Below are 24059 nucleotides of genomic sequence, written 5' to 3' on the forward strand. Positions count from 1 at the left end.
AGGCTAATACCTCTATAGTCCATAGCTCTTCCACAGAACTTGCAGTAACCCCCTATTACCGCCACGTCCCTCGTTCTCGTTACAGTACTTACATATGAGATGTCCCACCTGCCCCAGCAATCCTTTCTTTCGAGGTCCCACCCCTCCCTGGGCAGATTTACACATTGCCCACCCGATAGTGCCCTGCCCCAGTCAGGAATTTGCCTTCCTTGTGGAAATTCTGACCCTCAGCTAGCCGGGCTAGAGGGGGCAATGTTGCACGGGCACGGCATACTGCATAGCTGTCGGGGCATCGTTGACCGTGGCAACACTGTGTCCTACTGAGCTCAGGGTATGGCGGGCTTGCATGCCTTGACGGGCGGTCTTGCGATTCCCGTCCACACTTTTTTTGCTCCAGGGGAGGAGCTCTTACCGCAGAGGGTGCGAGTCGTTGCCATGCTGCCTTGTTTGGTGGATCATTCTTCCATGGCCCTGGAGAACACCATTACGGATGCAACCAATGGTGCCTGCGGATTGGCTAACTTGTCTTTGAGCTTGGCTGCTGGTTCCTCCTATGTTGCTGAGGCAGAGCTGGTTGGCCTATGGAGCATCTCATGGGACCTGCCAAGCAGAACGGACTGTGCAGTGGGGATACTGTCTGGAGTTTAGCCCACCCACCCCCGATCCCTCGGGGGTTTCCATGACGCCGTTGCCCAGGTGGGTTCTGCCGTGCAGCGGGCTGTCATGATTCTGCTCGAGAAGACTGTGGTGGCGATGGTCCCACGCCACTAGAGGGTCCACGGTTCTTCTGCTATCATCTTACTGGTCCCAAGAGAGGGCAAAGGTTTTGCTTGTTCCTGTACCTGTTGGAGCTGTGTCATCATGTTGTTGCCAGCTACTTCGTGCTGGAATGCTTGTGGCAGGTTCTCTCCCCGAACCAGGGACTTTTTGAGGTCTCTCGTACTCCAGGATGTTTGTTTTCACATTCCAATCTGGGGGCGTCTCGCTGGCTTCGTATGGTTTTTGGTGGGGGGAATCCTTTTGCAATTCTGGGCCATTCCGTTCTTCTGGTGTCTCTGCAGGATGTGGGGAGTCCCGTGGTTGGATCTGTTCGCTTCTCCCCAGACGGCCCGGTTCTGCTCCCCCGTTTCCTTGCCAGTGGGTGTGGGGGGTCCTTGCATTATCCTTCCTGTTGCCGAAGGGTCTCCTTTGCGCTTCCCCCCGCTCCCCCTGATCCCACCAGTCTTCTTCGATTACAGGGACTCGGGAGTGGTGGTGTTCCTGATCGCTCCTGTCTGGCCGCGCAGGGGCTGGATTTCCCTTTTGTTGGAGATGGCGATGGTTCTTTCACTGTCGCAATTTCCGGCCTTGCTGCTTCATGATCACAGGTAGGTGTTTGCCTGGGTGGTTTGGCCGAGTTGGCTGCAGGCTTGGGACTTTCCGTAGAAGTGGTGGTCTCGGTCCAGGGCGTCCTACGGCCGTCCCCAATGAGGTCGTACTCTAGGCTCTACGATCCGGTTCATGGTTCCTGTTAGGAAAGATTTCGTTATTGTAGGGAACTTTCCTTCCATGTGGCAACCCCTAAACTTTTTGCTATTGTTTTCAACCTGTTTTCTTGACTTTGCCAGAGAAGTGCAGCCTTCTGCTGTACTCCTCTGGGCTTTCGCTCCTTTCTTACGGGGAAACTGACATGCCCTTAAGACAGTCAGTACCGGGGAACGCTGTTTCCCGTAGTTTCTTTTATCGTGTCGCCATTTTAGTGCAACACGACACAAGAGGGCACTGTAAGCTAAGTTACAGCTCTCTTGGGTCTCTAGCCTTCTACAGACCCTAGACACTCTTATAGGATGGTTTTTGGATCGGTGCAAGTCATTCAGGGACTGGGCTGGTGGCAGCGATCATTTGGTTTATTTTGAGCTCCTTTTGCCGTTCTGAGCACCTTTTTGCCGCGAACACAAAAGGGTGGCCCGGCTACCCAAAATGGCCGGACCACGAGGCTCCTTTGTCTCGTCCACTGTCCGTCTTGCTCCCTTTACCTTCCCCCGGGTCAGGCGACCCGGGGCCTTCCTTATTTGGGCATGTAGTTTCCCGCGAAACACGGTTGCTTTCGCGGGCTTCTACATGTCGTTTGAGTGCCCCCAGGATGTGGGCTGGGCTGTCTGGTCCCAATACACATCCTGGGTGCCAGAGAGTCTAGGGTGGTGTGAATGCCTGGGACCACTGTGGTCCGTGATTGGTCCACGTATGGTATGTGTGTTGATGAGCGGATCTCCCATTGGCTCCCCTCCGTTTTGGCGCGAAGGGAACCGTGGATAAGAGGGAGCAGGAAACACCACTACCATGTCGATCTCCTGAGTTCTTACGAACCCAGGGATACAGGAGCCAAGTATCCTGCGAACACGAGGCTGGACCGAGGAATCGCTGGTGACCCCCTGAAGAACTTCTGCTCCTCATTGCTGTCGTCCGGTGAAGCCCTTTCCACCTAAGATCGAACAAGAAGGCCTGTACTGGCGCTTCGACCTATTGGAATAGCAGGACCAGCTATTCCCGGCACCTTCATCAACTCCTGCTGTAAGCCTTCGGAAGTGTCTCTGGGCCATCCAGTTGACTGACCAGCTTACTAAGGAGGCCTGCTCTGTAATCGCCGACAGGTTGGGTGGTATTCTGAGTCCGGGGCATGCTCACACGCTTCGTTTGCTTAGCAGTCCTAAGCTAGAGGTGAGCAGTGCTCGTTTGGCTTGAATACACCCGGCCGTTCCGTTGCCCTGCTGTGGCGACAAAACTGTGCTTGTTTCTTCGATCGGGACGTCTTTTTACTCTGCACGACGACGAGACGTTCCCTGCTCTTCAGAACCTGCCAGAAGCTGTATCTATCGAGGAGAAGCTCGGGCCTGCTTGCTTCGGGGACCGGTGAGTAGATTAGCTAGGATCTGGTCGCCCTCCTGCAGTGCCCCTTGCTTTTCCCCGCTGTAAATACAGCACCCCTTGTCCGTACTCGCGCCCTGCTTCTGCCTCACAGTGGAGGCTGCGCTAGAGTCGCGGACCGTGTTCTCCTTCATTAGGGCACCCTACAGAGCTGTCCAACGTCCTCCGAAGAGCTTCACCTTCTGCCCATTGGCACCGGCGTGTGCAGGTACTTTTGAGCGCTAGGCTCCACTCTTCGTAGGGATTGGACTACCATCCAGTTAGGGGCCTCAGAAGGCGGACATATCACACGCATTGGTTCGCACTGCCTGTTTTCCTTCCCCTGCAGGTGGATAACATATTTCGTGCTGCTAATGCTGTGAAACTGTGTATTCTGTATATATATTGGGTGGATAGTGTATGTGTTGGTTTAATATCGTTGTATATTGCTGCTTTTACTGTAGTTATTAGTTTCAAGGCCTTATAATAAATGTGTATCTATTTTTGATATAAACAACTGTTTGGAGTAGTTTGTAAGCGCTCTTGCTTTGTGTGCTCATTGCGGGCTTTCAGTCACCCTCACCCCTCTTGAGACCTAGTCTTGACCGCCGCGATCGCTACCTTGATTGGTCTGGCTTGTCCAGAGGTTACCCTGTTCCAAGTAATTAGGTTGGCCTTCTGAACCTCTGCGCCACCAGGACAGAGTTCAGAAATCCGTCTTAACAAATTGGTGTACAGCGGTGGGATACGACTGAAGGTATCCAGTGTTGCGCACGAGCTAAGGCGTTTTCAGGTTATTCCAACCAGGACACGCAGTAAAGTATTGAATATAACGTTAAAAAGGCCATAGTCCTATCGACAGTATGGAAACGAATACTTTATTAACCTTAAATGCTTCGAAATCTGAAACATTGAAGAAGATGTGTGCGGAGAGAGGGGTTTCCTCTCAAGGCACTAAATTGGAAATGATCCAGAGAATCGTGGCGTGGCAAGAAGCGCAGCTTGACGCTATAACTTCCGAGGACAGTGCAGAAGGTGGTGGGGCTGCTCTCACTGGCAGAACCGACGGTTCTGCCGCTGCACTGATCCATCACGACCACGAGGACAGGGAGGATGTAATGTCTAACGTTTCCTCTGCCAGTGTTGATGGGGAGGCTATGCTTGAATTCAAGAAGCAAGAGCTGCGGTTTAGGCAGCAGGAGCTTGAATTCAGCATAGCCAAACTGAAAATCGACCAGGCAGAAAAACAAAAAGACAGGGATCACCAGTTGGAACTGGCCAAGCTTCAGTTCGCAAATGGGTCCAAGGGTCCTGGACATGGTTCTGGGGCTTCCTCTCATCCACGGTTTCCAAAAGATCTGCTCAGTGTGTATGAGGAACGAAATGACATTATGGACTGGTTAAATGCGTTTGAGTATGCATGCGAGGTTCAAGAGGTTGATAATGCGGATAAGATTGCATGGTTACTCAGCAGACTGCCCCATTCTGGTTGCAGTGCCATTATGGAAATGTCGAAGGCTGAGCGCGCTGATTTTGCAATGTTGAAGCAGACTCTCATTTTAAAGTTTGGGAAGACTCCGACCCAATATTTGAAAAGGTTTAGAGAGTATAAGAAAAAGGAAGGTGGTACTTGGGTGTCGTATGTAGCTGAGTCCCTGAAAAACTTGACTGGCTGGGTTGAAGGTTATAAGGTTTCTACCTTCGAAGGCATGATCAATCTGGTCATGCTGGAACACATTTTTGCTTCTTCTTCCCCGGAGCTTAAGCAGCATTTGGCCGATTCGAAGGAGATAGATCCTAAGAAGCTGGCCATTGCAGCAGATTTATGGGTGTCACATCGAGTGTCCCATAAGGACAAAACTCATCCTGGTAAGCAGGAGGAAGGGAAAAAGTCCAAAGATGTGGAGGGTGGGGAATCTGCTAAATCTTCTTCCCATAAGGGCCACAAAAAGAAAAATAAGGGTAAGCCATCCGAGAACTCACAGGGTAGTGGAGGTTCGCCTCCGAAACAGAACTCTGGTTATAATAAGCCTCCCTACGTAAACAGACCCAATGGGGCTTGTTTTTCTTGTGGAGCAACTGACCATGTGAAGGGGGATCCCCGTTGTAAGGTTAGACCTTTGGGGGTCCACTCCGCTAATCTGGCCTTCTCCTCCTACGAGGAAGAAGAGATTACAGGAGCATCCTTCTCCTCAGACTCATTTCCCAGCGGAATAGAGGCTGAGGTAGTTTTAGTGTCCCTGGGTTCCTGGGAGCCTAAAGTCGCAGAGGCGTATGCTAGGATTCCGGATAATACCAAGCACTACTTTAAAGACAGTGTGCTGATCAATGGAGTGGATACTCCAGCTCTTAGGGATAGTGGGTGCAGTCGAACTGTAGTGGATTCTACCTTGGTAGACTCAGAGGAAGTTGCCAGAGCTACTCTGATGCCCACTAAGTTGGCTGACGGCCCCCTCCGTATGTTTCCCGTGATCCCTGTTAATCTAACTTTAAATGGTACAGCAGTTAGGATTCCAGTGAGCATTCAGAGAAACGTCCCGGGAAAGGTCTTGTTGGGCAATGATCTCAGAGCTCTAGGGCTCGTAGGAGACACTGCCGAAAGACCCTACACACGGTCTCAAGCACGGGCAGCATTGGCCAAGTCCAATACGCCGCCCCAGCCGAAGGGGAAACCCAAGGCGAAAGGAGTCAACAAGTCCCGACGGGGGAAAGAGAATATTCCCCCGAACTCGCCTACCACTGCGGTGGAGGGAGTTGGTCAATCGCCCGAGCCTGACGAGGAGGTGGCGATGCCTGAAGTGTTCGACCCCAACGACCATCCTGAACTAAAAGACTTGTTAGTTGAAGGAGGTCCTGATAGGGACGACTTCAGTAAGGGCCAACGTGAGTGCCCATCTCTGGAAGGCCTAAGGAGACAGGCCTGCTCCCAGCTTGAGGGTGAACCTCCTGGGAAGCATCGGATTTATTGGGAAGGTGGACTCCTGTACAGTGAGCCCACAGAGTCTACAGAAGGAGACCATAGGAGGTTGGTGGTTCCCCTTTCTGTTAGACCCTTCCTCCTGCAGTTGGCGCATGAAGTTCCCCTTGCTGGTCACCTTGGAATGAAGAGGACCAAGCAGAGGTTATCTATGCACTTCTACTGGCCCAAGATGGGGGTGCAAGTAGAAAGTCACTGCAGGAGTTGTGCCTCCTGCCAGTTGTCTGGTAAGGTTGGCGCGACAATCCGAGCTCCGTTGGTACCGCTCCCAGTTGTGGGGGTACCATTTGAAAGGGTAGGGATCGACATCGTTGGTCCCCTTGACCCGCAAACATCCTCAGGCAATAGGTTTATCCTGGTGCTGGTCGACCATGCAACCAGGTATCCTGAGGCCATCCCATTAAAGACTGTAACTGCCAAGTCAGTTGCAAAAGCGTTACTCGGCATATTCACTAGGGTTGGCTTCCCTAAAGAAGTTGTGTCGGATCATGGCAGCAACTTTATGTCGAAGTATAGGCAGGCTATGTGGAAAGAATGTGGGGTCACCTACAGGTTCTCTTCTGCATACCACCCCCAGACCGATGGTCTGGGGGGGCGTTTCAACAGGACGTTAACGAGCATGATTGGGGCTCTGGAGGAGCCTCAGAGAAGAGAATGGGATCTTCTTGTTTCATGCTTACTGTTTGCCTACCGAGAGGTACCACAGGAGGGTGTTGGCTTCAGCCCCTTCGAACTTCTGTTCGGTCATCCCGTACGGGGACCCTTAGCCATTGTCAAGGAGGGATGGGAGATGCCCACTCCCCCTGTTACTACCAATGTAGTTGATTATGTGCTAGGGCTCAGAAAACGGATGGTACTTCTGATGGGCTTGGCTAGTGCTAAATTAAAGGCAGGGCAAGCGCTGGTGAAACATTGGTACGACCAGAAAGCTTCCCTCATCAACTTTACACATGGCCAGCAAGTCCTGATCGTGAATCCCATAAGGCCTCGAGCTTTACAGGACAAATGGTCAGGCCCTTACCCAGTGGTGGAGCCCCTGGGTGAGGTTAGCTATTCAGTGGACCTTGGAAGGCCTGGACAGGCTCTAAAAGTGTTTCACGTGAATAGGCTGAAGGCTTTCGTCCCAAGCGGCGAAATCGCAGCACTGCTATTGGCTTCAGACGTTGAGGAAGAGGAGTCTGAACCTCTCCCTGACCTGTTCCAAAGCAGTCCTTCAGAAAGCTCTTTTGAGGGTGTCCGAGTGGCCCCTCACCAAAATGGACAAGGCTCAGTGGTTTGCCTTGGACATGAAGTAGGTGGAGGGAGGAGACAGCCTCTATCCAGTAAGGTACCAGCGGTACAAGACTGGCCTACCCCCACTACGCAAACCCAAGTGAGAGCCTTTTTAGGACTCACGGGTTATTACCGCAATTTTGTAGCAGACTATGGCACCATAGCTGCTCCTCTGACTGCCCTCACAACTCCGAAGAAACCCAAGAAGGTAACTTGGACTGACGAGTGTGAGAAGGCCTTCAATGGCTTGAAAGACTCCTTGTGCCAGGCCCCTGTGCTCAGGGCCCCTGATTATCAAAGACCTTTTATCGTGCAGACGGATGCCTCTGACACTGGGATAGGAGCTGTACTATCACAAGTAGATGAGAAGGGTAAGGAACACCCTATCGGTTTTATTAGTCGCCAGCTTAAGGACAGAGAGCTCAGATGGTCCACGGTAGAGAAAGAATGTTTCTCTGTTGTGTGGGCCCTAAGGAAGCTGCGGCCCTACCTCTATGGGACCCACTTCACTGTGCAGACTGACCATAAGCCGTTAAAGTGGCTAATGAACATGAAGGGGGAGAATCCAAAGTTGCTTAGGTGGTCCATAAGTCTACAAGGCTTCGACTTCACTATTGAGCATAGGCCAGGTGTCCAACATAGCAATGCTGATGGGTTGTCCAGAATGTTTTACCGACCTGAACAAGAGACTCATCCAGGGGTGGATTAGTTCCCCCTGTCCATAGTCTGGTAGGGGCGAGTGTTAGGAAAGATTTCATTATTGTAGGGAACTTTCCTTCCATGTGGCAACCCCTAAACTTTTTGCTATTGTTTTCAACCTGTTTTCTTGACTTTGCCAGAGAAGTGCAGCCTTCTGCTGTACTCCTCTGGGCTTTCGCTCCTTTCTTACGGGGAAACTGACATGCCCTTAAGACAGTCAGTACCGGGGAACGCTGTTTCCCGTAGTTTCTTTTATCGTGTCGCCATTTTAGTGCAACACAACACAAGAGGGCACTGTAAGCTAAGTTACAGCTCTCTTGGGTCTCTAGCCTTCTACAGACCCTAGACACTCTTATAGGATGGTTTTTGGATCGGTGCAAGTCATTCAGGGACTGGGCTGGTGGCAGCGATCATTTGGTTTATTTTGAGCTCCTTTTGCCGTTCTGAGCACCTTTTTGCCGCGAACACAAAAGGGTGGCCCGGCTACCCAAAATGGCCGGACCACGAGGCTCCTTTGTCTCGTCCACTGTCCGTCTTGCTCCCTTTACCTTCCCCCGGGTCAGGCGACCCGGGGCCTTCCTTATTTGGGCATGTAGTTTCCCGCGAAACACGGTTGCTTTCGCGGGCTTCTACATGTCGTTTGAGTGCCCCCAGGATGTGGGCTGGGCTGTCTGGTCCCAATACACATCCTGGGTGCCAGAGAGTCTAGGGTGGTGTGAATGCCTGGGACCACTGTGGTCCGTGATTGGTCCACGTATGGTATGTGTGTTGATGAGCGGATCTCCCATTGGCTCCCCTCCGTTTTGGCGCGAAGGGAACCGTGGATAAGAGGGAGCTGGAAACACCACTACCATGTCGATCTCCTGAGTTCTTACGAACCCAGGGATACAGGAGCCAAGTATCCTGCGAACACGAGGCTGGACCGAGGAATCGCTGGTGACCCCCTGAAGAACTTCTGCTCCTCATTGCTGTCGTCCGGTGAAGCCCTTTCCACCTAAGATCGAACAAGAAGGCCTGTACTGGCGCTTCGACCTATTGGAATAGCAGGACCAGCTATTCCCGGCACCTTCATCAACTCCTGCTGTAAGCCTTCGGAAGTGTCTCTGGGCCATCCAGTTGACTGACCAGCTTACTAAGGAGGCCTGCTCTGTAATCGCCGACAGGTTGGGTGGTATTCTGAGTCCGGGGCATGCTCACACGCTTCGTTTGCTTAGCAGTCCTAAGCTAGAGGTGAGCAGTGCTCGTTTGGCTTGAATACACCCGGCCGTTCCGTTGCCCTGCTGTGGCGACAAAACTGTGCTTGTTTCTTCGATCGGGACGTCTTTTTACTCTGCACGACGACGAGACGTTCCCTGCTCTTCAGAACCTGCCAGAAGCTGTATCTATCGAGGAGAAGCTCGGGCCTGCTTGCTTCGGGGACCGGTGAGTAGATTAGCTAGGATCTGGTCGCCCTCCTGCAGTGCCCCTTGCTTTTCCCCGCTGTAAATACAGCACCCCTTGTCCGTACTCGCGCCCTGCTTCTGCCTCACAGTGGAGGCTGCGCTAGAGTCGCGGACCGTGTTCTCCTTCATTAGGGCACCCTACAGAGCTGTCCAACGTCCTCCGAAGAGCTTCACCTTCTGCCCATTGGCACCGGCGTGTGCAGGTACTTTTGAGCGCTAGGCTCCACTCTTCGTAGGGATTGGACTACCATCCAGTTAGGGGCCTCAGAAGGCGGACATATCACACGCATTGGTTCGCACTGCCTGTTTTCCTTCCCCTGCAGGTGGATAACATATTTCGTGCTGCTAATGCTGTGAAACTGTGTATTCTGTATATATATTGGGTGGATAGTGTATGTGTTGGTTTAATATCGTTGTATATTGCTGCTTTTACTGTAGTTATTAGTTTCAAGGCCTTATAATAAATGTGTATCTATTTTTGATATAAACAACTGTTTGGAGTAGTTTGTAAGCGCTCTTGCTTTGTGTGCTCATTGCGGGCTTTCAGTCACCCTCACCCCTCTTGAGACCTAGTCTTGACCGCCGCGATCGCTACCTTGATTGGTCTGGCTTGTCCAGAGGTTACCCTGTTCCAAGTAATTAGGTTGGCCTTCTGAACCTCTGCGCCACCAGGACAGAGTTCAGAAATCCGTCTTAACAGTTCCCCAGGGGGTTGGGGTGGTTCAGGGCTTTGTTTCGGGGGTCTTGCAGTTCTTGCAGGGCGGTTGTGGCCTGGGTCTGGCGGTATCCTCCTTGAAGGCCTACTCGGCTGATGTCTGTCCTTTTGTGGCTCCTCTGGTTGGGGGGGCTCAGGATGGCACATTGGTTTCTGGACTCTTGATGTTTTTTTTTCATTCCATAGGCCTTTGGTGGTTTCACGCATGCCTCCCTGGGATCTTCCTCTGGTGCTCAGAGCCCTAAATTGTCTCCTTTGAGCCGACTGGGGTTGTGCCCTTGGATGTTCTCGCCTTCCGGTCTGCCTTTCTGTTGGCTGTCACATCTGCCATGTGCTTGGGGGTGCTTTGCACACTTTTGTGTGGACCACCCTTTTAGGCAATTCAGGCGTTGGCTCTTTTTATCGGGTGTGATCCCTCTTTTCAACCTAATGTGTCCTCTCAGTTTCAACTGTCTCAGGTAGTGGTGCTTCCTGCATTTTGTCCCTCTCTAGGCTCCTCTGAGGCATGGGGGAGGTATCATCTGGGTGTCCGTAGGACTGTGTTGGCTTCCTTGGTCCGTCCCATGGCTCTGAGCAGGGTGGACGTTCTCTTTGTCACGTTTGAGGGTCCTTAGGCCGGGGCTGGCAGCCTTGGCCCCATCCATATGCCTTTGGGTCCGGGTGGCTATTTTTTATGGCTTATCAGTCCGTGGGGTGTTCCCTTTCCCACCGGGATACAGGGCAGGTCCTCTGACGACAGGGCTATCAGGGCTCACGGATCTCAATTGCAGAGGTTTGTGGGGCTGCCACATGAGCCTCTCCTCATACCTTTCTCCGGCACTATTAGTTGACTTTGCGCAGTGTGGGTGCTGGGGCCTTCAGGGTCACTTGTACCGGTGTTCTTGGAGTCGGGGCCTTCTGGCTCACTTGTTTTGTGCTGCATAGAATGGTGCTGGGCTCTTGCATACCATTTTTCTGGTGTGTCTGGTTCTTGCCCACTCAGCTTGATGCTTTGGTATACCTCACACGCAAGTACTGGAACGAGGAAAAGGGATGTGGAGGCGATGTGGGGGTTGCTTGCCGGTAATCTTCATTACCCCTACTCTTCCCCGTTACAGTACTGTAGTCCCGCCTTTCCCCCCTGATTTGAATGAATGGGGCTCTGCTTGCGTATGGTTAGCTGAGGCCTGTCAGGTGGCCGATGCCTACATTTCCCCCAGGGAGGGGCGGGACCCAAAAGAGTTTAGAAAGAAGAAAGGATTCCTGGGGAGTTGGGACACCTCACATTTACACAGTACTGTAACGAGGAAGAGTAGGACTAGGAGTCATTAAGATTACCCAGGAAGCAGGGGAGTATACAGCATTGCAAGAGAGGGGGCGAGCCACAAAAAAAAGAGTTCTACTGTCAGCCCCCCCCCCCATCCCCAATGCAGTGCGCGCAATTCCATACTGTATCATTTGTACCCGGCCAATCAACTTTTCTGGTAACATTAGTGACAGCTGGCATTTTAACACATACAGATAACAAAAAATAAAACTGCAGGAGCATTACAGAGGCACAAAACTCATCTACTAGAGCTGCGTGGGGCAAAGTAAATGCAAATCCCATTTGCATATGGATTGCACCAACAGAAGTGACTTCACAGAAAAGGACATTGCAAGGAGCATCATCAGTTTTTGATACTGGGAGGCACCATGAAAGTGAGTTTAGAATAGGTTGCCATAAGTAAGCCAAGTGGCAAATAACTTTGTAGTGCAAAATACCTAAATTGCGCAATTATATGAAGCATCTCTATAGTAAATAGGCTTTTTATGATAGCATGATATATTAATATAAGCTATAAAATGAATCACTCATGGAGTTGCAGATAAGACGCAATTCGATTAAATGATTTGCCCAGGATCATACACTTTGGTTAAATGGTGAAATCAGGGTGTGGACTGTTTAAGAAACTGAACACATCTTCCAAGGTTTAGTTGATATAGATATGTGTTAAGGTGTCACTTTGCATTTAATGTACTTAAAACACGTTGTTTATTGCAATGCCTTGGAAGCAAACCACATTACATAATAAGTTTCGTGCAGAGTTTCAGTCTGCTGCAGTGAGAGAGGAGCTGCTGCTACTTATTGCTTTGCTCGTTTTGCTTGTGGAACTGGAACTGTGGCTTTAAGGAATACAAACCCAACTTTCCTTTAAATACTCCGATCTAGCGCGGAGCGCGCGCGGAGTTTCGTGCAGAGTTTCAGTCTGCTGCAGTCCGCGGCAGGACGTCAGGAAGAAGGTAAGACTTTACAATTACATTAAAATCATGGACACGGGTCCTCAAACACGTCTTAAAGCAAAACAGGCTTCAACCGCATGCACCAGTGCAAAAATGACATATGACATTTTTTTGTCAGCAAACAAACCACGTGAGCAGGAAGTGGGGAGGGGGAGTGAGAGACTGCGCGGTGAAGCTGTGGTTTCTCCAGCTCACCTTACTACCGTGCGCATATTTGACCAGTCCACGCCGCAGCTTCCTACCATCCACATGCATTCCCGACCACACACGTCCTCTGAAAGTACTAATGGCCCGGCAGCGCTCGCTTACTTGGCTGCCTGTTGCCTCCCCGAACCTGTGTTTATACAAACAGGAGCAAGATCAATGAAAGAAAAGCCTTGGTCTCAGATGAATGAATTACAGCTGGCCGCCGTGGAAATCAATCCCGCGACCACAACACCCATCAGTACAGAATCCATAATAACATCAAATCAGAGGACATATGAAATGAAAAATAAAGAAAACAAGCGTAGTAAAAACGAAAGAACTGAATTACCAAAGAATGTCAGCGAAACAAGTTTTGCACAGGTACCAGGCTTGTTGGTCTCGCCCAGTCAGATGGACTTGTTTGGCAAAACAAATTCAATGGCGCCGACTACAACACAAGTGAATCAAGATGAGAAAAATGAAAAAAATGAGCCTATGGCACGCGAAACAGTTGGTAACACGAAAATAGCGGCAGTACAACAATTACAATCAGAAAAAGGAAGAACTGAAGCAGGCGAAGACCTGTTTCAATCACCATTCGACGTGACGGATGCAGAATTACTAAACATTGAAACAACACAAATTCCATCAAATTCTAAAATATTTAACTTCGACACTCACCAACAGGAACCATGCGGTAGTAATCGAGAAGATATTGCACGTTTAACAAACTCAATACAACCACTGCGACTCATGTTGCCTACTGAATATAGTTGCCATTCAAAAGCGGCTCCACAAATAAATACAACGGAGAGTCTAAAATATAGTGGCATTGATTTAGCAGGACGAGGGGCAAGGCTTACCCTGAGACTACAAGCCGATTTTGAAAATATTAAAACAAAACTATCAGACAGCTATATGAATAAAACGAAAGACAACAAAAATAGCTGTAGAACTCTAGTACCTGCAGAGTCAGTAACTGACACAGACTCAAGCCGCGTAAATTTACAAGGTAAAGAACATTGTCAGCTGAACAAAGATTACACAGTGGATCCCGAGTTGATTATTGAGAGACCAGTTTATCATCTTCCACAGAGCCTCGCATTTGGTGAAAATTCTGGGAACTCTCCAAGTGAATCACTCAGATATGGGAAGAAATGGCAAAACAAAAAGGATAGAACTGCACCAAATTGTTCTACTCCAGCAAATCACGGTGCAAGTGAAACCGCTTTGCATTCACAAAAGCCTCAAGACCTACATCTGGTCTGCGACTATATGGATTCAAAAATGCCAGCCAAAGATAAATCACCAAATGCTGTCGAAAAAGAACATGAAGCAAAATCTAACCTATCTGTAGCAGCAGCAATCCAGATACATAACAATGTACTTGCTGCAACCTCCTTGGCCCTAATTCCTTTCATAAAATTATACGATAACTTGAATGAAGCCACACAAAACAATGCAGCCTGCTTGGGCAATCTGGTGGAAAAAGTTTCGAAAATGGAAACTCTAGTACAAATACAACAACAACAAAAAGACAATCAATACACGGAGATAGATGATGGTCTCAGTAAGATTTAAGAGCTAATCGAAAAACAGACAAATGATGGAAAAAAACAAATGGATGATTTGTTAGACTTCATGAAAAAGTCCTTCTCGGATCTAAACGTGGCAAACTTATGTGCAGTTAAAAAGAACGAGGGGCCCAATACTACTACTATACCTATTGGATCAGAACTTAAAGGAGAGGAAATAATGTCTCAAAAAGCTTCAAACGTCGCAATCCTCCATTCGGCAAACGCAAATACAAATACTCAAACTGTACCTAGCTGCCAAGAGGCAAGTGCCACAGCCCCCTCTGCGACGGCAATAGAAAAGCGCTCTACTAACGTCCAAGAGAAAAATGAAGAGATCACGAAGAAACAAGCTGCGGAGCCTTTGTCAGGTATACCAAGTTGTTTAGCCGTCAAGGCATCGTTTGGGATCTTCCATGGACGAGCAAAAAACATCCGATCAGGACAAATGCCTGAACCAAAACAGTCGATGGTCCCTGGCACCTCAACAATAGTTATCCGAAAAAAACAAAAGGAAAAGAAAAAACATATAACAGCCAACAACCAAACTTCGATCTCAAGAAAATTTATTAGAAACCTAACCACACCCCCGAAACCAAAGCTATTTGCTCGAGATAACGCAGTGGGCAAAATGGCCAACAAATCGGCGATCGTAAATGGTACAAAAGAAGCAAATGTGGACACTTTGGAAAAGGAAAAGGAAAAAGACAGCGAAATAGGTCCTAAAGATCTCTGTGCTCTAAGAGAACACAAAACTGGTAAATTAAATCCAAAAAAACGGATAAGAATCGACTCAGACACAAGTAGTGATTCATCTTCTGATGACATTCAGGAACTGTGCAACCTCTCCACATATTCCGATGTTTCAGGAGAAGAAGAAACTCAAGACGAAACCAACATTTCTTTATCCGAAAGTCTGAGCATTATGGAAGTTTCCACCCAAAAACATCAAGGTAGGCAGGGAGGCAAAACGAAACATTCGAGAGCTGTCGAAAAACAAATGGGAGACAGTAAAAAGTTATTGCCTCAGGCAGCAGCCACAAAAATGGCTGACGGACACCAGAATGATAACCGTTTCATTAAAAAGAAACTGGAAACGGCATTAAACCCAAAACAAACGTTAGCTCAAAATCAAATAAGAAAAGAAATGTCAAAAACCCGGACTGGACAAAGCACAGGTGCCTCAGGAAAAATAAAAATAATCAATGTATTGGACGATGACTCAGAGGTAAATTTGAACCGAGGCAATGTTATGCGACTATTTCATGCGGTTCCGACACTAAGGATCATTAAGTCTGATGATATACGAATTGTAGAATACACGTCAGAAGAACGAGCTGATAGTGTTCTCTTACACATCAACTCTCAAGCGATCAGAAAGATTATATTGACCGCGAAAGAGGAACTGCTACGCCTGGGGTTCGAGATTTCGGAACAACTCGAGATGTCAACACCGTTGGCTGAAGCTCGCAAGAAAGAAATTGAATCAAAAAAAAGATCCCTGACCCAACGCCGACCTCAAATACGATCCCACTTGAGTACTTACTCATCAACTGGGACAAAGGAAGAGCGGCGATCGCAGGCTAAAAGAAGACTTTAACTAGTTACAACCGGACAGGATGCTGATGTCACCCTTATTTCCTGGAATACCAGGGGATTCAGTCATTTATACAACGGCTTCCCATTGGACCTAACCAACAACTTTGCTATATGCCTACAGGAAACTTGGATGCGGAAATTGCCGATAAAGGACGGTTATCAAATATTGATCAACCCTGCCGTTAAAAACACAACAGGTCGTCCATTTTCCGGTCTCTTAACGCTGATAAAAATTGGAACAAACTGGGAAGTCACTGAATCAGCTAACCCAAATCAGTATGTACAAGCGACCTTACTTGAAAGAAAGAGTGGAGAAAAAGATAAAGTTCAAAAACTATTGCTATTGAATGTCTACTGGAACCCAAATAAGATCACTAGTAGCCAATTCATTAGGTCTATAACAGCATTAATAGACCAGAACCAGTCGTCCCATCAAAATGTATGGATCATTATATGCGGAGATTTAAACCTAGCATGGTTTAATGGAAAAAAAGAATTAATCAAAGTATCCCGAGCTGAAGATCATAAAACTAGCTCCAGGCAAGTAAGATGGAATGACGCAATGGAGGCACGAGACTGTACAATGATCAACGGAAACGTGAAGGGAGACATGCCGCCACAGGTCACTTGGCGAAATATGGGTTATGAAAAAACTTTAGACTATATTTGGACGTCTAACAACGTGACAAAACTAATTCATAACCTGACGATAATTCCATCAAATAACAGTGATCACTCACTCCTGATCATGTCTTGGCATCCGAGCTGTAAGACATTAATAGGCTCGGCATGTTCAGAGCTAGAAGTAAATTCCGGACGAAACAGACTGAGGATAAAAGCAAAGCAAATCCTGAACCTAACTGCGGTTTTTCAATCACAAACCAAAGATAATCAGGAAACACCAAACTACACTGCTTTACTGCCGTATACTAACATAACAAAAAAAAGACAACACCATCAAGAACATGATCATCTACACATCTGGAGTAATACTGTGAAAAAGGAAAAGATGAAATTAAGAAAAGACCTACGAAAGCTGAGGTCTGGAAGCAACACAAATATAGTTACCATGATAAAACACAGGAAACAAGTTTATCGCAATTGGTCAAAGACCTTCAACATGCAGCGCGATCAAGAACGAGGGGAGGCAATGTTGGCTCTGATTAAAACAAACAACACCAGAGATATATGGAACATCTTGAACCAAGGCAGTATAAAACACGCAAGTACTATGGCCAATGGTGTATCGGAAGCCAACTGGGTGAGGCATTTTAAACAACTACTTGCGTCACAACCAACCGAGTTCGAAGATAAAAACGAGATATGTTCCACTCCCTGGGACATAATCGAATCCGAAGAGGACATAGCAAGTGTAATATCCAAACTGAAAAACTCAAGAGCAGCCGGTCCCGATTGCATCACCAACGTGATGCTAAACGAACATAAACACGAATGGTCAGCGTTCATCTCGGAGCTGTTCAAGGAGATTGCCAAAACAAGGAAAATCCCAGCATCATGGTTGGAAGCTATAATTGTTCCAATATATAAGAAAGGCAACAGAGAAGATCCTGTCAATTACCGCCCAATCGCTTTATTAGATACTATTGGGAAGGTATTTGCAATGTTCTTACAAAAAAAAATAACAGCATGGGCCCGGAGATCTAAAATAGATGACAACAGACAAACAGGCTTCACGAAAGGAGTGGGCACAGAAAACAACCTCGTTATAGTGAACATCCTGAAGCTTGAAGCCATTCGGAAGAGGGAAAACCTGTATTTCGCCTTTATTGATATGCAACAAGCATTCGACACCATAAACAGAGAGATGCTTTGGGCAAAATTAAAGAAATGGAAATGCCCGCTCTCTCTGTTAAACCCAATACAAGCCTTACATGAATCCACCACAATAAGAATAAGGCTTAATGAAAATGGGGATCTCTCAGAAGCGATCGCAACAAATAAAGGAGTGAAACAAGGCTGCCCCTTAGCTGCGGTCTTATTTAAGTTATACATTGCTGATGTCTCGGAAGTCTTAGCCAGCACACATTCATTTCCGCCTAAAATAAATGGTCATCAAATACGTTGCTTGATCTATGCGGATGACTTGGTGCTAGCCGATAGAACACAAATCGGCCTACGTCTATTAAGTGCCCTGGAAGGATACATGGAAGCAAATGACCTCAAGATCAACGTGGGAAAAACGAAGATCATGAAATTTAGTCACACAGAGGGAGCAAGAAACAAGAACTTCAAGTGGCATATTAATAAGGTTCCAATAGACGAAGTCAATGTGATCCGTTACTTGGGAATCTCAATAAGCACCTCAATCAGAGAACAAAGCTGGGTTAATGAACTTGACAAGCGAACGCGAACCTTGGTACTACAAGGAGCAAGAATCCACATGCTATATGGAAAATTTACGCTTGCCCCAGTCCGCACTTTCTAGCTCCAAAAAGTCATTCCAGCTATCACATTTGGTGCAGAGGCAGGCTGGAACATTGACCAAAAAATCTGGTCAAAACTTGAAGGTATTTTTTGGCGACGTGTGTTACATCTACCAAAATACCTATCAATGACAATAATTTGGCATGAACTTGCTATGGAGCCTTTGTACGACACAGTTATTTGGAAATCGATGGCGATGCTAAGAAAGATGGAACTCAACAATGTAGAACCTGCATACAAAATCTTTGCTCTGCATGGGGAAACAAATCAAGCAAACTTACTGAAAGAATGGTCTCAAAGAACAAAAATCTATATGCAATCTGCAAACATCACAATGGAGATGCTATTGAAGTGGCCACAAACTGCAAAGAAAAAACTGAGGCAGTGGCTATGGATACAAAATTTAGACAAATACTACGAGCTGGCAACTGCAATGGACTTGGGACCGACAATTAACAAATTAGACAACCCACCAAAATATCTTTGTCAATTTCCATCTTGACTCCATAGAGACCGCTTTTTCCGTCTACAAACTAATATCTACAAGACACGTAACATGTTGCTTGTAAGACATATGGAAAACATCAAAGACGATGCATGTAGGCTCTGTGGGCTTAACACTGAAACAGTAAAACACTTATTAACAGAATGTCAATCTCTAAAAGAAAGTAGATCCCTACTTATGGGCCAATTTGCACCATTGACCGGAAACCCAGAAGACCTATGGATGCGAATCCTAAGTGGGAACTCAGTTCATTTAATTTGTGCGACTATAAACCTGTTGGACAGTGTTATATCTACAACAGAGAAGCCGATTAGTGAATAGAATGGAGGCTGCTCTGTTACGCTTTTCTTGTAAATCTTCTTGTTCTCCACTCTTCTTGCGTGTTTAATCATGTAAATTCCTTTGTCATCTCTTTTTGATGGGATGCTGTTGGACCTCTGATGACAAAGATGAACTCAACAAGGAGACGTGATTCTTTTGAGGATTTTGTAATAAAAGTTTGTAAAACAAAACTGTAAATTACAAATAAAATTAAAAAAAAAATAAAAAAAAATAATAATAAACTAGCCTTTCACAATAAACTAACAGAAATGTGTTGAGCAATAAGATTATGGATTTAAGTTTTATTCTCCCCATTCTGCATGAAAAGTCACAAAAGCATCGTGCAGGTTAATGTAGCCTAACAAATCCCCCTCAGGTTTTAAAGTCATGGGCATTATTTCAGAAAGCATGCAACATTATGTACACATCAATCATCTCACCTCTGATCACCCTCATTCACATGTGTCCTCCTAATAGTCCCCGCCTCCTCACCAGTGCCTAATGGCTCCCTTTTTAGTGCTCTGTTCAGACAAAGTGGCAGGTCCTCGGACAGCCGCCCTGCTGTCCAGAGGCAGGACATTGTCCTGACAGGGAGACACCTCTCCTGTTGTGCACAGGTGTCCCGATGCAAACAGTCCTGGTCTGTCTATTAAAAGACGAGGGGGGCAAACCCCGTATCCCCCAACCTCTCATACTCTATTTACAAGCTTGTTTTAAAGCGCCTTGAGGAGGTTATCAAGGTGGTTTAGCACTATACAAAATAAACAATACACACACTTCACAAATATTATCATCTTTCCTCTTTGCGACCATTTACACTCCTAAACACCTTTACTATAAGTTCCATACTTTAACACTTCTAAACAGCGCCTAGCGATCATTCTGGTTGTAGTGCCCGTTATACGAGTGGACTAGTCACTTTGTTAAACCCCTTTCACTGCCGATACTTCACTGATTTTCTATGGAGAAAAAGACGTCTATATTCACCCTAAATGCAGTAAAGGGGAATAATTAAGGAGTATTTCTTGTGTAGCACTATTCATTTTAAATCAAAAACTGCAATGTAGAGAGCGCAGGAAGGTATGCAAACAAGATCTCAGTTAAACAAAGCATGTCCGGTTTCATTTCCCCACCTTCGAAAGTGACCACATACCTTTAGACGCTAGTCTGCAAAAACGTACGGCAAGACGCGCCCGTGTCGACGGCTCCGTCTAGAGGACGAACCTTTTCTGTACTGTCCCTGAACTCTTCAGCGAAAAGCATGTTCCCATCTCCTGGTGATGTCATCAGCACACTCCAAGAGGGTTTTTATGGGCGAGGTTTGGCTGCAGCTCGCTCGGGGAAATCAGAGATAGTTGACTAAAACCCACAGGACGCTGCCTCACCAAATGTGGAACTGACTGCCCGTCTCATAGCGGGAAGACCACAATGCCGTGAATATTTTCCGGTAATATTCATTACCCCGAATCCTACTCTTCCTCGTCCCAGTCCACACAAACTAGGTGATCCCACCTACCAGACAGGTCTCACAGTAAAAATACCACACCTTTGCTGCCCGCCCTAGGGGAAGCAGGCTCCTCCCCCTAATTACGTGACCAGATAAGAGGAATATCCTCCCCATTCCACCTGTACATTCAACCTTCGGGACGGGTAGGGGGTGGTTGGGAACTAAGACTGGGACCAGGAAGAGTAGGAAGGAAGGCCATGTCAGGATCATGAACCAGAATATCTCGAGGAAGCTCAGAGAAGGACAGACCCCCGCAGGAAGAAGGCTCGTCAACCACCACACAATAAAAAAAGAGGGGCTGGAACACAACCATACCAGACAGCTACAGTCATCCCCTGAGCACTGCACCTATGCAAGAGCCTCCCCCATGTGACCTAATTTAAGGCACCTTCCATTGAACCTAAAGATAGGACACATCCTCGCTCTACTAAAGAAACCCACCCTGGATTCCGAAAACCTAAGTAACTAACGCCCCATCACCCATCTTCCCTTCCTAGGTAAGATCATCGAGAAAGGAGTAGCTGCACACCTGCAGCAACACCTCAAAACCAACAATCTTTTCCAAACCTACCAATCTGGGTTCACACACAGATGCAGCACATAGACATCAACGATACAGGTGGTCGACAACGCCCTCAACATCATTGATGACGGCCACCTCTGCCTCCTGGTACTACTTGACCTCCCGGCCGCTTTCAAAACAGTAGACCACCAGGTACTTACGGACACCCTACATCGGCGCATGGGAATCTGCAACCTTGTCCTATGCTGGTTCCAAGTCCTCCCTCGCCAACCGCCAGCAGTTTGTTCAGAGGGACTCCTCAAGATCACCAATCCTACCTGTCACCTGTGGAGTCCTGCAGGGTTCCATCCGCTCCCCAGTGATCTTCAATCTATACATGGAGCCGCTGGGAGCCCTCCTAGTCACACAAAACATCCACCAATTCGCCAATGACACACAGCTATATATCAAGATCAACTCCATCATGGACAGCCATAGGCTCAAAACATGCCTTTTGCTGATCCAGTCTTGGATATCCAGTGCATACTTGAAGCTCAACCCCTCCAAGACCGAATTCCTACTCCTCACCAAAACACTGAACACCCAGACATACAGACCTGGCTGTCAACCATGAACTCTAAGGGCTTCACACAGAGTTCACCTCCTGCGCCAAGTCTCTCAAGTTCCACAACGACAAACACCTATCCTTCAAGTCACACATAGCTAAGAAACCTCAGACAACTTGGTATCAGCTCTGCCTCCTGTGGAAAGTCAAGCCCTTCCTCCATCCGGAAAGCTTTAGATCCATCCTTTAAGCACTGGTGCTATACCATCTGGATGGGGGCAATGCACTCCTCGAAGGCCTCCCGTCGTCCTCCTTTGTGCCCCTGAGAAGTGTTGTAAACGCGGCTGCACCCCCATCAAGGGTCTACACAAATATGACCACATCACCACGGCCCTCATCAACCTTCACTGGCTCCCACTGCACGCATGAATCACCTTCAATTATTGCTACATCATCTATAAAGCAATTGCCCTCAAGTCACCCAGATAACTTACAGAGAAACTCTGCATCTCCGCTGGACAGCGCATCACCAGCAGCAGGGCATGAAATCCGCCACTGCAAAAAGGAAAGGACCAGAAAAGAAGCCTTCTCTGCCTACACCTCAGGACTATGCAACCTCCTCCCCACAAGCATCAGACTTGCACCCACACTCCTAAAATTCAGAAAATAACTCAAGTCCCATCTCTTCAAGGAGTCTCTCCTCCTCAACACCTAGGCCATCATATCGGCCCCTCCGCCACCTGACTTGCTAGATGCTGCCCGCCCTCTCCTCCCCCCACCCGGTACAGCTCTACCTCTCCTCTGTGCCCCTCTGTATCCTACCCCCTGCTATGTATCTGTACTTTTGTATAACTTTGTAAAGCACTCTGTTGTGTATCTGTATTGTTATTTACCTCTGCAAAGAGCTCTGTTGCTTCTTAAAGCTAGGTCCGCGCTCAATACATATCATACTAATAATGATAAAAGTGACCACCCGGCTGGCAACAGGAGACTATCCAGAGCCAAGGAGCAAGGATGCGGAAGACCAGAGGGGCAGGGGGCCAGAGGAAATCCAGGAGGACTCAGAAGATCCCACTGACAGCAACAGAAGCAACCCCTCACTGGCCCCTACTGGCCCCAGCATGACTGATGCCGGATTTGCAGAACTGGATCAGAAAGGAAAAAGAAGAAGTGAAAGCGAGTCCCAAAAGCCACCGGGTTGGGAAAACAACCAGTGCCAAGTTGAGCTCAGAAGCCACAGTACGGAGATGGAGCAATGGCATTAAACAGCCAAATTGCAGATGGAATGCCCCAGCTACCCCTACAAAGAGCCAAAGGGGATCTGAGTTAGCGATATTACCACACCGGATGCAAAGGAAAGGACAGGGGAAATATTTCTCCCCTGAGAAAGGACGCATCGCTGCCCAGGAGATCGTCCGGGAGCTACCTGCACTAGGATAAGACCCCCAGCCCCAGATGAGAATAGCACCCCCAAGACCTCCAGGGGCCTGGCCAGACCAGCAGAGACAGACTGCCAGGGGGCAACCAATGTAGAGCAGGGCCCGTAGGATCAACATGAACAAAAACAGCAGAGATTCACACCCTGGCAGCAAACTAAGGCCCAGTGCTGGCCAAAATCCAAGGCCCCGCAAACGCGATTAGCAACATGGAACTGAGAGCCAGGGTGAACGATGAGCAGGAGCTAAGACCAGCTCCCGGGTACCGGGCAGCACCCAGTAGGCAGGCCTGTAATGCATACGCCATTACATTAAACATGTCCCAGATGCGTCCAAAACTGTTACAAGTCTCCGGAGTGCATGTGATCCCCCTCCCGTCTACAGACTTAGGCTGACGCTGGTGTGTTCGGGCACCCCGGTCACTCTGACACGGCTGGGAACGCCCATTTTACTTATAGGGCACGTGGCAGAGTGTAACGTCACTCCGCGGCATGCGTGTGCCCGTAAAGGGGCAATACCACACTCCTCCTTTTATATAACAACAACAAAGGATTACTGCCTACCAAACATATAAGCACACTGCACACCAACATTCCCAGAGAAACTCCTTTAATGACAGCCACCCTGGTTCTCCTCATGACTGTCGGTCCCCCGGGTGTTGCTACCAGTTCAGTACTCCAGCACATAGTCAGTGAAGCGGGCAGGTTTCCCTCGCCCAGTCCTCTGGGGGTACCTCCTGCCGGCCTCCCGGAGTGGAACTCCTTCACCTGAACTCTCTCGAGCCGGAGAGAGATTGGCAGAAGAGCAGGGCCACCGCCCTCATAGGGCACCAGTGTCATGTCCTTGGTCTGCGCTGCCCTGAACTCGCCCAGCCTCTTGAAGAAACTGGCGTTGCGAATGACAGACGCAGTCCTATCAGATGCAGTCACCATTGACCCCTTCACTGCCACCACGTCCATGGGCCCCGGCTCATATGTAAGTGACAACTTTCCATGGGGGTGCCGGTTCCTTACCAGCACCTCATCGCCGGGGCAAAATGCTGAGGCCCGAGTCCCCTCTGAATGTTCTCCTGCTCTGTTCTCTCTTCCTCTCTCTTTCCACCTGCTCATTGTCTATAACGGTGGGCTCACGATTGCCCGTTTCCGGCAAGAGACCCCTTGGACATCGCT

The 24059-nt window shown here is 48.2% G+C and overlaps 1 protein-coding gene across 4 annotated transcripts in view; it reads right to left on the reverse strand.

Moving 5' to 3' along the window:
• Window positions 1-20277, reverse strand: part of BDKRB2 (bradykinin receptor B2) — a 594686-nt gene extending 574409 nt beyond the window's left edge. For 3 of the 4 annotated variants that reach the window (XM_069637701.1, XM_069637696.1, XM_069637698.1), the window contains exon 1: window positions 20034-20276. The gene's annotated coding sequence lies outside the window, so the exon portion shown is untranslated. Of the gene's footprint in view, window positions 1-20033 lie in introns of all 4 variants that reach the window. The other variant, XM_069637694.1, reaches the window with a different exon arrangement.
• Between the last annotated feature and the right edge of the window lie 3782 nt (window positions 20278-24059).

The sequence above is a fragment of the Ambystoma mexicanum genome, chromosome 14 (assembly GCF_040938575.1).
Source record: "Ambystoma mexicanum isolate Mex_15411 chromosome 14, UKY_AmexF1_1, whole genome shotgun sequence".
Classification (NCBI taxonomy): Eukaryota; Metazoa; Chordata; class Amphibia; order Caudata; family Ambystomatidae; genus Ambystoma; species Ambystoma mexicanum.